At 45.4% G+C, this 13,913-nt stretch overlaps 1 protein-coding gene across 21 annotated transcripts in view; it reads left to right on the top strand.

Moving 5' to 3' along the window:
- The window catches only part of MTPAP (mitochondrial poly(A) polymerase), a 133,287-nt gene that overhangs the window by 71,981 nt on the left and 47,393 nt on the right, over window positions 1-13,913 (top strand). Inside the window, exon 11 of one of the 21 annotated variants that reach the window (XR_014817102.1) lies at window positions 10,407-13,689. The exons of the other annotated variants lie outside the window; for them this stretch is intronic. The gene's annotated coding sequence lies outside the window, so the exon portion shown is untranslated. Of the gene's footprint in view, window positions 1-10,406; window positions 13,690-13,913 lie in introns of those variants that run through there. 21 annotated transcript variants of the gene reach the window in all.

The raw sequence follows: 13,913 nt of genomic DNA on the forward strand, positions 1-13,913 counted from the left end.
GGTGGTTGAGGTACAGGTTCTGCTGTGAGACTTCCAGAGTTCAAATCCCTGTCTCGTATGACCTCGGCCGTTCTCTCATCTACTCCAATGCAGCATTTCTGTGTCTCTAATTTTTTTTTTTTTTTTTTTTTTTTTTTGTCTTTTTGCCTTTTCTAGGGCTGCTCCTGCAGCATATGGAGGTTCCCAGGCCAGGGGTCGAATTGGAGCTGTAGCCACTGGCCTACGCCAGAGCCACAGCAACTTGGGATCCGAGCTGTGTCTGCAAACTTCACCACAGCTCACGGCAACGCCGGGTCCTTAACCTACTGAGCAAGGCCAGGGATCGAACCCGCAACCCCATGGTTCCCAGTCGGATTTGTTAACCACTGCGCCACAACGGGAACTCCAATTTCTGCATGTCTAAATGAGGAGGAAGCTCGGTCTGCCTTTCCAACAGAACTCTGTCGGGACTCAATGAGATAATATAAGTAAAGTGATTGAAGCAGTGCCTGGCACAGACTAAACCCTTATTGTTGTCATCATCCAGAGGGATGGCTGACAAAGTGCCATTCCTAATATTTAGAAGGATTATTGGCAGTTTGGACACAGATGGAAAAGCTTGGATACCTCAAGATTTAGTTCTATTTCTTAGGCACATCCAAACTCTGCTATCTCATCGTCCATCTGCTCCCTTTCTCCATGCTCCTTGGAGCCACTGGGGTTCAGTTTCAAGGGAAAATATCAGGGTCAGATGAAAGGAACTGAAGAACGCTCAAGTATTTTTGTTGGAACTGTTACATTCTGTGAAAGCTTTCTCTGGTTTGAGTGTGGGGGTGGGCACTCAGTGACTATTGCAGTCTTGCAGAGCCATGCAGTGCTGTCCAGGGGACACGACAGGACACACAGCCACCTCTCCCAGCTGCAAAGTCAAGTGACTTTGACTTCGGCACCCACATCTGTGCTCCTGATTCAGATCAGTAGACCCACAGTACCTGTCCCACGTTCTGCTCAAAGATCCTGTTGGAATGAATGGAATGTCGGGTGGGTAGGAGCAGACAGACTGTTATCAGGGCTTTTCCAAGAGCCTCTTTCCTTTGTTCCGGCTATAAGGTTAGATATCCTTATATCTAGGGGTGGGAGGTGGGTGTCCCTGCTCTTGAAGCTACCCTGTGAAGTGCAAACAGAAATCACAGTTACTAGAGGCTCCCTTTCCACGGTTGCTGAGGCTGTACCCGGCTCTCATTCCATCCCTTTCTGACTTCTCGACCCCTTGGCTTCATCAGCGCTTTCCTCCCTGCCTGGAGCCTTCTGTGTAGTTGATCTCCCTCTGGTGGATTGGCTCCGACCTCCTTCCCCATCCTCAAGAAAACAACCTTTCCTAGGTCAGCTTCTCCTCTCAGGACCTTTCGGGTACCTGTCCTTTCCTGGCCTCCACAGCCCCTCTTGTTAAGAGGGCATAAGTGTAAATGACATTTTTCAAGATTCTCTCTCTCTCTGTCTCTTTGTCTCTCTCTCTCTCTCTCTCTCTCTCTCTCTTTTTTTTTTTTTTTTTTTTTTTTTTTTTTTTGTCTCACCCACAGCATAGGGAAGTTCCCAGGCCAAGGATTGAACCCCCGTTACGGCAGTGACAACACCAGATCTTTAACTGCTAGGCCACCAGGGAACTCCCTTAAGATCCTCTTTTGGATCTTTTTCTCTTGCTACCCTCATTTTTCACTTGGTGATGCCATCCTCTTTCATGACTTTGCATCTGGGCCAATACATCTAAGAGTGGTCCCTGATCCCCAAATCCACCAAGAACTCAGCCCTGACATCTCCCTCCCTGTTTCCACCCGCCCACTGGGATTTTGTATTAGTGTTTTCTCCTTCATTCCGTTCCTGTGATGAGTCATGTTTATTGATTTACACTGGTTGAAACACACTTGCACCTCAGGGATAAATCCGGCTTGATCATGGTGTATGATTATTTTAACATGTTACGGAATTTGCTGTGCTACTATTTTGTTGAGGGTTTTCGCATCTATGTGCATTAGGTCTGTTGATCTGTAATTTTCTTGTAGTGTCCTTGTCTGCTTTAGTATCAGATGACCTGATAAGATGAGTTAGGAAGTGTTCCTTTCTTTTTGAAAGAGTTTGAGAAGGATTGGTCTTAATTTTTTTCCTTTGTTTTTCAGGGCTGCATCTGCAGCATATGGAAGTTCCTAGGCTAGAGGTGAATTGGAGCTACAGCTGCTGGCCTACACCACAGCTCACAGCAACACTGGATCCCCAACCCACTGACTGAGGCCAGGGATCAAACCTACATCCTCATAGATAGTTTTTATATATTCACGATTCATTCTTGTTAAGTTGTATGTTTCTATGTTTGTACCAATTCTAGGTTATTCAATGTGTTGGTTTATAATTGTTCAGAGTAGTCTCTTATAATTCTCTGCATTTCTGTGGTACGAGTTGTATTTATTACACACTTCTCTTCCCTTTTTCAAGTTTTACTGTATCGGAGTCAACTTTTGCTCCATAGCAAACAGCCATAAAACCTCAGTGTCCTAAAACAATAAGTATTTGTTCCTCAATCACATGTCTATTGGTGAACTGGGGCAAATATCTTCCAGACTGAGGGTCAACCAAGTTTGATTCATGTGTTCATTCTTCTGGAGGGGCTGTAACAGCCTGGAGCATGTCAGTCTCATAGTGAAGGTCTGAGATGCCCAGAAAAGTAAGTGGAAGTGTGATCTGTCTTACGGTCGAACTTCAAAACTAGTTCTTCTGTGCCAATTCCGTTGACCAAACAAAGTCACATGGTCAAGCCCGCCATTAGTGGATGAATGTTATGGGAAGGGAAAATGTAGTCACCACCCCAACACCTTCAAGGTCATACAGAGAACCCTCCTTTCTTATTTCCTTTTTAGAGGTTGCTGTAGGGATTTTAGTATATGGCATTTACTTTCTATGGGCTATTGAGAGTTAACATTTCACCAGTTCACATAAAATGTAAGAACTTTGTGAATATGTAGCCCATTTTCCAGCCCCATTTCTTTCTTCTTCTTCTTTTTTTTTTTAGAGCTGCACCCACGGAACATGGAAATTTCCGGGCTAGGGGTCTAATCAGAATTGCAGCTGGTCTGCACCATAGCCGCAGTAATGCCATATCCAAGCTGCATCTGTGACCTACATAGCAGCTTACAGTAATGCCAGATCCCTAACCCACTGAGCAAGGCCAAGGATCGAACCTGCATCCTCATGGATACTAGTTGGGTTCATTACTGCTGAGCTACAATGGGAACTCCTCCAGCCCCATTTCTTATGCATCATTCTAAAAAAATTTTTTTCTCATATAAAATGTATTTTCTGTTGAAGTCAATATTCGTAAATAAACAAAATGAATACTTGATAGAAAAGGGACTTTAAAAGATTTTTATCCCCATTAAGATCTTCAGTCTTAATTCATCAAAAAGAGTAAAATGTTTAGGGATGTATTTACCCTGGGAGGTAAAAGGTGTATACTGACTACTCTAAGACAGTGAGGAAAGAAATTGAAGAAGACACAAAGTAATGGAAAGATATCATGCCAATGGATTGGAAGAATTAATATTGTTAAAATGTCCATACCACCCAAAGCAATCTACAGATTCACTGTAATCTAAAATTTGTCTGGAACCACAAAAGACCCCAATAGCCAAAGCTTGAGAAAGAACAAAACTGGAGGCATCACACTCTCTGAGTTCATACTATATTACAAAACTACCATAAACCAAACAGTACAGCACTGACATAAAAATAGACATCTAGATCAATGGAACAGAATAGAGAACCCAGAAATAAAACCACATCTAAATGTCAGTCAATTTATGACAAACAAGCCAAGACTATACCATGGGGAAAGGATGGTCTCTTCAATAAATGGTGCTGGGAAAACTGGACAGCCACAAGCAAAAAATGAAACTTGACCTGTATCCTTGACCAGATGCAAACACTAACTCCAAATGGGTTAAAAACTTAATGTAAGGCCAGAAACCATAAAACTCCAAAAAGAAGAAAACATATGCAGTAAGAACCTTGACATTGGTCTTGGTGGTGATTTTTTTAATTTGGCACCAAAAATCATAGGCAGCTAAAGTAAAAATAAACAAGTGGGACTTGTCAAACCACAGAGCTTCTGTGCAGCAAAAGAAATCATCAACAAAGTGAAAAGGCAACCTCCTGAATGGGAGAAAATATTTGCAAATCTCATATCTGATAAGGGGTTGATATCTAAAATAGAAGAGGTATGTATACAACCCAACGGCAAAAAAAAAAAAAAAAAAAAAAAACCAAATAAATCTAATTAAAAATGGGCAGAAGATACTAACAGACATTTTTCCAAAGAAGACATACAGATGGCCAATGGGTCCGTGAAAAGATGCTCAACATCACTACTCATCAGGGAAATGCAATTCAAGGGCACAGTGAGCCATCACTTCACACCTGTTCGAATGGCTATTATAAAAAGAACAAAAAAATACCATCTGCTTATGAGGATGTGAGAAAATGGAAACCTTTGTGTACTGTTGGTAGAAATATAAATTGATGCAGCCATTATAGAATATGGTGTAGAGATTCCTTAAAAAATCAAAAATAGAGCTACCATATGATCCAGCAGTTTCTCTTCTGGGTATTCATCACACACTAATTCTATAAGATGTCTGCACTCCCATGTTCATTGCAGAATTATTTACAATAGCCAAGACATGGATATAACCTAAGTGTCCATTGATAGATAAATGGATAAAGATGTGATTGCCACACACACACACAGAGGAATATTTTTGAGCCATAAAAAGAAGGAATTCTTGGGAGATCCTGTCGTGGCTCAGTGGTTAATGATCCGACTAGGAACCATGAGGTTTCGGAGTTCGATCCCTGGCCCCTCTCAATGGGTTAAGGATCCGGCGTTGCCGTGAGCTGTGGTGTAGGTCGCAGGCACAGCTTGGATCCTACGTTGCTGCGGCTTGGATCCCACGTTGCTGCGGCTGTGGTGTAGGCGGGCGGCAACAGCTCCGATTCAACCCCTAGCCTGGGAAACTCCATATGCCATGGGTGCGGCTCTAAAAGGACTGAAGGCCAAAAAAAAAAAAAAAAAAAAAAAGGAGAAGGAATTAATGCTATTTGCACCAAGATGGATGGACCTTGAGGGCATTATGCTCACTGAGATAAGTCAGGCAGAAACAAATACCATTTGAATTCACTTATGCGTAGAAACAAAATAAAAACAAAAACATAAGCTCATGGATTCAGAGACTAGGTTGGTGATTTCTAGAGGTCGGGAGGTGGAGTGGAGTGGTGGAATGGGTGAAGAGGGTCAAAAGGTAAAATAACTTTTATAACAGTTACAAAATAAATAAGTCCCGGGGGTGTAATGCATAGCATGGCGACTACAGTTAGTAATACTCTATTGCATATTTAAAAGTTGCTAAGAAAGAAGATCTTAAAGATTCTCATCACAAGAAAAAGAAGTGTAACTATGTGTGACGATGGATGTCAACTAGACATAGTATGGCGATATCATTTTGCAATCCCTATATACAAATATTGAATCATTATGCTGTATACATGAAGCTAATATGTTTTATGTCAATTATACCTCAAAACAACCCCAAACAAAACATTCATCCCGACTGCATGTTCTCTATGTGCCCTAGAAAGGAAGCAAGCTGAAAGATAACAGTGGAAACACCCAAGAGTTCCTCTGACAGCAGCCCTGAAGAACAGGGCGACAGAGCAGTGCAGGTCACTGGTCCATCCCCCATGTCCCCCTTGCTCAGCCCTGCTGGACTCCACCAAGGCTCTGTCCCCAGCAGCCAAGAAGCTGCTCTCTGCCCAAATAGCAAGTCCTGAGCCCACGACTCGATGGTCACGGTCATGCCCCCTTGCACCATGGATATCCCCCCACCAACCCCCACTTGTTCCCAGAATGGACTTGGGCCGTGGGTGTCCAGCTTGAAGCCCCTAGTGCTTGCTTCTCCCAGACCCCATGTCTGAGTCAGGCTCTGAGACTTTGAAACTATGTTTTCCTCTAGATTGACCTTTTGGGGTGACGCTTTGCCTGTCCCTGAACTTCTCATCCACTCCCAGAGTCTTCCCCACAGGCGACTTGTACCAGATGCGACCAATTCTAGGGCCTATTACTTCCCTTGTGTGGTTTTTCAACAAGACTGACCATCAAACACTGCAAGATTGACCATGCGGCAGCGTTGCAGTTCATGCATCATCATGAAAGTGGCACACAGCGTTTACAAAGCACATGTTCATGTATTGTCTCCATTCATCTTCCCAACTGCCTTCTGAGGTCCATGGTATTACCCACCTTTTCAAAATGAGGAAATTGAGATCTGGAGGGGGGCAGTTGTTAGGCCACCTCTGGAAGGCCATTCAACCAATGAGAGCAGGACTGATGTCAGAACCTGGGTTTTCTGGCTCCAAATCCTGTTCTCTTGTCTCGGGGTGAACCTGGCCCTGGCCAGAAGTCTTCCCCTCTCAAGATCTGTCCTCCAGAGCCTGGTACCCTGTCCTCAGAGACTGCAGCACCAGCTGTGCAGAGCCCCCCAGCCCTTTTCCTCCCAGCCCTGTGTGGTAGTTCATTTCCCTCTGTGCATGATCCCCGGTTCCCTTTAGCATGCACTGGCTGCTCTTTGAGCCTGGCTGCCTGTGTGATGATCTCTGGGCATTGAAATACCTAATGTGCTTTCTCTTTACCTGACCAGGACCTGAACTGGTAGAGTATTTAAGGTACCAGAAGGGCGGGGGCCCAGGAAACAGGCCCACAGAGATAGGAATATGGGGTGGATTTGCCTCTGTCTTTGACTTTGAAAGCAGGGCTGAGCTCCTTGCCAACAGAAACACTGGGTGTTGGCAACTCATGGGTACATGGTGGCATCACGATTAATTAATTAATATTAGCTGTGATGGAGCTCCTATCATAATAAATCCACTGGGGATATTTTCCTTCCCGTCTCAGCAACTTTGGGTTTAGAGTTCTTAGGTTATGGCAGATGCTTACTTCCACCAGGGGACGGGGTGCTCCCATCAAAGCAAAGTGGAGACTCCTACCTGGACATTTTGGGCTTTCATGCCACTGAACTAACAGGCAGAGAAGGGTCTGTCTTCTGGCTGGGCTGACTGATCCTGATTACCAGAAGATGAGGTTGCTGCTACATTATAGGGGCAGGGAGGACTGTGTCTGGAGTTTCAAGAATTCTCCAGGGATGTTCTTGGTCCCATTAACTCCTATGACAAGTGGTGATGGGAAATTCTAATAACCTAAGAATTGTGGGTCTGTGGAAGATTAGGAATGAAAGTAGGAAAACAAAGTTAAGATTGAATTCCCACCAACTGAGGAGCTGGCTGGCTGTGGGTAAATGGAAGAAGGAAGTCACAGAAATCAGCAGTGGGCTGTGTCTCCTATAGAAATGAAGACTGTAGGGAGTTCCCATTATGGCTCAGCAGAAATGAATCCAACCAGTATTCATGAAGATGCAGGTTCGATCCCTGGCCTTGCTCAGTGGGTTAAGGATCCGGTGTTGCCATGAACTGTGAGGTAGATCACAGACACAGCTTGGATCCTGAGTTGCTGTGGCTGTGGCTCTGGCTCTGATTAGACCCCTAGCCTAGGAATTTCCATATGCTGCAGGTGTGGTGCTAAAAAGCAAGAAAAAAAGAGAAAGAAAAAGAAATGAAGACTGTAGGTAGCAGCGATGCTTTGTCCTCTTTGCTTGTGATCGCATCATTTTCTATCAGCCTTGCTTTGGATGGTTAACCTCACAATTTCGTTCCCAGGTTACAGACTTTCAGGTGGGATTGTGGCGGACCTGGAAGAGGGGTTCACGACAGTCTGAGATGAGTAGAGGACATTTGGGACCCGCTGTGTCACCATGTGGGGGAGAGGGAAAGATCTTCGTTTGTAAGGCAGATTGATGCATCAATCGCTGTCAGTGTATGAAATCTCCAGTAAGGCGGAGGGCCGTGTGTGGTGTTGCTGGCCCAAGGGGTGTTGGTTTACCTATTGTTCGTTGGCTCCGAGACCATGTTCCTATATTTTGCCCTGTGACTTGGGGGCTGAGATTCTGCAATCTACATTTCCCAGTCTCCCTTGCTAGCCTCCTGCTAGGACCGTTAATGGTAAGCACAGGAAGGGGTCGGCAAGGTAGAGAAGGAGGGCGGAAGAGACTTCCAGAGGGCTCCTAGCCACATGTCTGGAGACCAGTGGGATAGGACTTTGCTCCAGAGGTCCCACCAACAGCCCCGTGAGACCCCCTCGTGCCAGCTCATAGCTGGTGACACCACCTCTTCCACTGTATTTCTCAACACTGTCTCTGCAGTTACTAGTTTCTGGGTTCTTCCAGCATTTCATTTTGTTCTTTCAGCTTTCTGATACCTGTGTCACCAATTCCCTGTGTTACTAAAACTTCTCTGTTTGGAATATCTATGATTTCTGTTTTCCTAACTAGACTTTATTATAACTCCCTAACCTACTATAACATCATGTCTGTCCACCTATCTGTCCATCTGTCTGTCTATCTAATTGATCAAGTCAACTATCATTTATCTAACATATCCTAATATTAATAGCAAGGATGGCAAGCAGGAGCTCCCGTCGTGGTGCAGTGGTTAGCGAATCCGACTAGGAACCACGAGGTTGCAGGTTCAATCCCTGGCCTTGCTCAGTGGGTTAAGGATCCCGAGTTGCCGTGAGCTGTGGTGAAGGTTGCAAACGCGGCTCGGATCCCGTGTTGCTGTGGCTGTGGTGTAGGCCGGCGGCTACAGCTCCAATTAGACCCCTAGCCTGGGAACCTCCATATGCCGTGGGAGCGGCCCTAGAAAAGGCAAAAAGACAAAAATAAAATAAAATAAAAAAGGATGGCAAGCAAGATGACGTCTGTGAAGAATTCCTGAGGTCAGAGGGGGCTCTCCTCCAAATTTCAAACTGACAGAGCTTGCCTCTGCCTCTTTTCTTCCTCCTTTCGTCTCTGTCCCTTCATCTTGGGCCTCCAGAATCTCAAAGCCATTCCCCTTCCTTCCAGATCTGTGCCCTCTTCCTGCCAATTTCTTCTAAACTTAACTATAACTAATATATGAAAATTTATGTAGAAAGGTGCAAGTCTTTTCAAATTACTGGTACTTTCAGAAATACTCCTGAAGTTGCCAAAGCTTTTCATGCTCAGGGGAACCCAACTAAGTGACTGGAAGATAACCTGGCAGGTTACTATGGAGGCTTGCACTGGTTCATCCTGGTCAAGAGACTGAGTGGACTGCATGGCAGTTTTCTGAAATTTTAGAGCCTCTGGAACTGACAATTATGTTCTAGTAAAGGAGACTGTAGCGAATCATTTTTCAGGTCCTGCAAAAATCCAACAAAACAAATGACTTTTCAGGAAGCTAGATCATATGCAATATACTCCAGTACTCTTGAACTTGATTTTCTCCCAGTAACATCAAGGAGAGAGAATAGCCATAGGCTGGAAGTGTGGGTGGGTGTAGAAACCAACAGCTTTCTCTTTGTGTTATTTACTTTAAAGTGCATCAATTAGGATGCTTTTACTGCAAGTAACAGACAGTCCGACTCAAAATTACCTAAGTAACCCAGCCATTCCACATTGAGGTGTAGATGCCAGAGAAATGGGAAAACAACAACAACAACAACAACAACAAAAAACAAAAGGACCATATAAAAGTGTATTCATGCATTCATGGCAGCATTATTCATAATAAGTCAAAATGGAGAAATTTCTCAAATATCCATCCAGTGACAAATGGATAAACAAAATGTGGCCTATTCATACAATGAACTATTATTCAGCTATAAAAAGGGATGAAATATATGTTTGATATACATTGCAGTATAGATGAACCTTGGAAACATGCTCAGTGAAAGAAGGCAGTCACAAAAGGCCAGTGTATCGTATGATTCCATTTATATGAATTGTTCACAGTAGACAATTCCAAAGAGACAGAAAATAGTGGAGGCTTATGGCTGGGGGTGGGATGGGAGGATTGGGGAGTGAGAACTAAAATGTATATGAGATTCCTCTGGGAGGTGATGAAAATGTTCTAACCGTAATTTGCAGTGGTGGCTGTTTAACTCTGTGAATATACTTAAAACCCTTATGATACATTTTCAATAGTATATGGGTTATATTTTAACATAATTACCAAAAAAATACTTAAATAATAAAGGAATTGAGTTTTTCTATTACAGGAAGTCCAGAATGAGGCCGCTTTAACAGTTGATTAATTCAGTGGTCTAACCAATTATCAGAGACCTAGAGTCTCTTTATCTTCCTGCTCTGTCATCTTAAATTAGCTGCCCTCTTGGTGTTGAGGCCGCTGCATCAGCTTCAGACATCCTGGAGTCATAAAAGAGAGCGTTCTTTTCATATGTCCCTTTATTTCAGGAAGAAAGCCTTTCCCAGTAGTGTCCAAGATAACCATCCGTCATATCTCATGGACCAGAGCTGCTCTCCCACTCAACACCCAGCCAGTCCCCGGAAAGGGAACTGCTGTCATGATGGTTGACTCAAGAGCCATCAGGTTTAACCCTGAGTCCTACAGAGGAGAGGTGGATGCTGGAAGTAACCAGAGCTCTGTCAGTGTGAAAGAAGGGGACAATGACTGTCAGGGAGGAGCCCTGGCAACTGCCGAAAAGGATGTAGTAAAGAATTTTCTTTCAGGAAGAATGGGATTAGAGTTAGAGTTAACTATGAATTTATGTCTTTCTCCCCCATCATCGATTTCTTCCTGTCTAGCCATCCATCCATCCATTCACCCATCCATCCACTCATCCATCCATCCATCATCTCTATCTATCTATCTATCTATCTATCTATCTATCTATCTATCTATCTATCTATCTATCCGTCTATCCATCCATCTATCCATCTATCCATCCATCCATCCACTCATTCACCCATCCACCCACTCGTCCATCCATCTGTCCATCCATCCATTTCTATCCATCTATCTATCCATCCATCCATCCATCCATTCACCCATCCACCCACTCATCCATCCATCCATCATCTGTTTCTATCTATCTATCTGTCTATCCATCGATTCATCCATCCACCCACTCATCCATCCATCCTTTCTGTCTTATCTATCTATCCATCCATCCATCTAGCTATCGTCTGTTATCAATTTATTCATGCATTCACCCACCCACCCATCCATCAACTATTATCTATCACCTATTTATCTCTGTATTGTACCAACCTATAAACACACACACAGATTTGAAATGCCTCTACTTTTGACTTGTAATTAAGAGGTGCAGTTTGTTTTTTTTTTTTTTCCCTTTTTTTTCAATCTTCCACAATTTGCATTTTCATCAAAGCATCCCAGGTCTGGGAGGATTAGGAAAGGTAAGGCTGATGAGGGTCCGGCTCAGCTGGCATTCTCTTAGGTCCGGGTGCGGTGAGGACCTGTACCGAGTTTGCTCACCCCTCTCCTGGGCAGAGTGCCCACCTCCCCCCGACCGTGGGGGGGGCAGGAGAGAGACAGAGGATGGGCAGAGGTCCTCTGGGGGAGGCGTACTCCCTCCCTTTGGGCCTCGCCCACCTCTCAGAGGGTTCCAATCCTGGTCTGGCATCCGCCAACATGGGCCAAGGTACGTGTGAGCCACCCGGTCACATGTGGTTGTGTTTAACTCTGTAGAACTTTGAACCAACCTCAAGCTGCGCCCGTGGGGAGATCAAAGTCCATAAAACGTATGTATTTTATAAACGGTGAACTTCTGCAAAGAAACCAAATTCATTTCAGCCAAAGCCAAGGGGAGTGTGATGTTTTGAGCGATGCATAAAACAAAGAAAGAAGGTTCTTTCCCCTGTCTGTTATTTGGGGTTTTTTTTGGAAAGACTGTTTATTACAGTCCTTATTTTAAAATAAACACAGAGAACTCTCGTGTTCTTTTTGTAAACACATGGGAGTCCTTTGAAGCCGAGGATCCCGAATGTGATAGCAGACGGCTGTTTATCCTCTCCTGGGCTCCGTGTTTAGTTAGCTGGCTTTTGAAAACTTTGAAACTCTTGCACCCTTGAGAGCAGTTTTCAGAGTTGACCGTATTGGAGCAGAGGGAGGGGAAGGCAACCTCACCAATTAGCATCTGTATTCACGCTTCTCTGCAAATAAGGTCCTCTCCCCTGGGGACCCCCCAGCCGGGCCCAGGCCATTAGACCCAATGGGCCCTTCCTGCCACCCCCAGCACAAGGTGAAGCATCGGCTCTGGGAGTGGGGAGAGGTCGGTTTTCTGTGGTGACAAGGTGGCCTGTGGCCACTCCCCAAGGACCCTGAGCTGGCACTGTGGCCTCCCCCAAAGACCATTCCCTCCTGGGCCTGGGGTCAAGAGATGCCTTCATTTTTCTTTTCTTTTTTTTTTTTTTCTTTTTTCTTTTTCTGCTTTTTAGGGCCGCACACCCAGCATATGGTGGTTCCCAGGCTAGGGGTCTAATCGGAGTTGTGACCGCCAGCCTACACCACAGGTCACAGCAACGCTGGATCCCTAACCCACTGAGCGAGGCAAGGGATGGAACCCGAAACCTCATGGTTCCTAGTCGGATTCGTTTCCGATGAGCCACGATGGGAACTCCAAGAGACGCCTTCATTTCAATGAATGTTTCCAAAGGACAGATAATGCTACAAGGAAAGTTCCTCCTTTAGTTTTTACTTTTTTAATTTTTTAAATTATAGTTGATTTCTAATGTTCCTTCAATTTCTGTGACCCAGCCACCCATATACACACACATTCCTTTTTTTTTTCTTTTCCATTTTCCATCACGTGTTAACCCAAGAGCACTCACAGCTGCCCATGCTGTACAGCAGGACCCCAGCACCCCATCCTCAGTCTAACAGTCGTCATGTACCAACCCCAAACTCCCCCTCGGGCCCCTCTCTCCCCACTCCCCCTTCTCAAGTTTGACCACCCCTCTCCTGGGCTGCGGCAGTCCTGGCTTCCATCTTCCTGGCCTCACCAGCATGCAGCCATCGGCCGGGCTATTCTGGTCACTTCCTTCGGACAGTTCCTTGAATTGTTTCCATGCCATTGTATGAGTCACTGAGCCCAGCTTCCTTTCCCCTCTTGGGCAGCTGAGAAAACCAGGCTCCCCTGGTATTTTCCTTTGTTAGCGGCTGTATCCTGAAGTCCTATAGGCCTAGCTGGGCAGGGCCATATAAGCTGGGGGGGGGGGCAGCGTCCCGCTGTCACTCTCAGGCACCGCAGGTGTCCCCTGACCTCTGGAAGGCTATCCTGGAAGGGGGCAGGGTGATCTGGGGTGAGGATCTTTTTTACCTGGCTTTCAGGGTCTCGGGGGAGGTGTTGGGGGGCCAGTATGGCCCTCACGTCCTGTCCCAAAGCCGGAGGTGGGAGATGATGACAGCTTTGTCCCAACACAGAAACGCAGATCCTGACCTCGTGGTTTAAAAGATGGAAACTGGAGTTCCCGTCGTGGCTCAGTGGTCAACAAATCCAATTAGAAACCAAGAGGTTGCGGGTTCGATGCCTGGCCTCAGTGGGTTCAGGATCCGGCATTGCCATGAGCTGTGGTGTGGGTCGCAGATGCGGCTCAGATCCCATGTGGCTGTGGCTCTGGTGTAGGCCGGTGGCTATATATCCTAGCCTGGGAACCTCCATATGCCGTGGATGCAGCCCTAGAAAAGACTAAAAAATTAAAAAAAAAAATAAAAGATGGAGACTGAAGCTGTGCTTTGCAAGGAGGCTGGTGCACATGGCTAATGGGCTTTGATGGCCCCAGGGAGTTGGTTAAGACACAGGTGCGGCCAGAAGGGCCAGGACACAAACTGGGGACCAGCAGGCCCTGCTTCGTGGAGCCTGACTCCCCAGAGCCTCGACAGTTTCCCAGGATGGAGCAAAGAGCTTTTCAGAGAAAATGTCCCTGAAGTCAAAGGTG

Source organism: Sus scrofa, chromosome 10 (genome assembly GCF_054392235.1).
Source record: "Sus scrofa isolate SSC_HxYL_T2T_F1_AM1 chromosome 10, Sscrofa_HxYL_maternal_Yorkshire_Landrace_v2.0, whole genome shotgun sequence".
In the NCBI taxonomy this organism is placed as follows: domain Eukaryota; kingdom Metazoa; phylum Chordata; class Mammalia; order Artiodactyla; family Suidae; genus Sus; species Sus scrofa.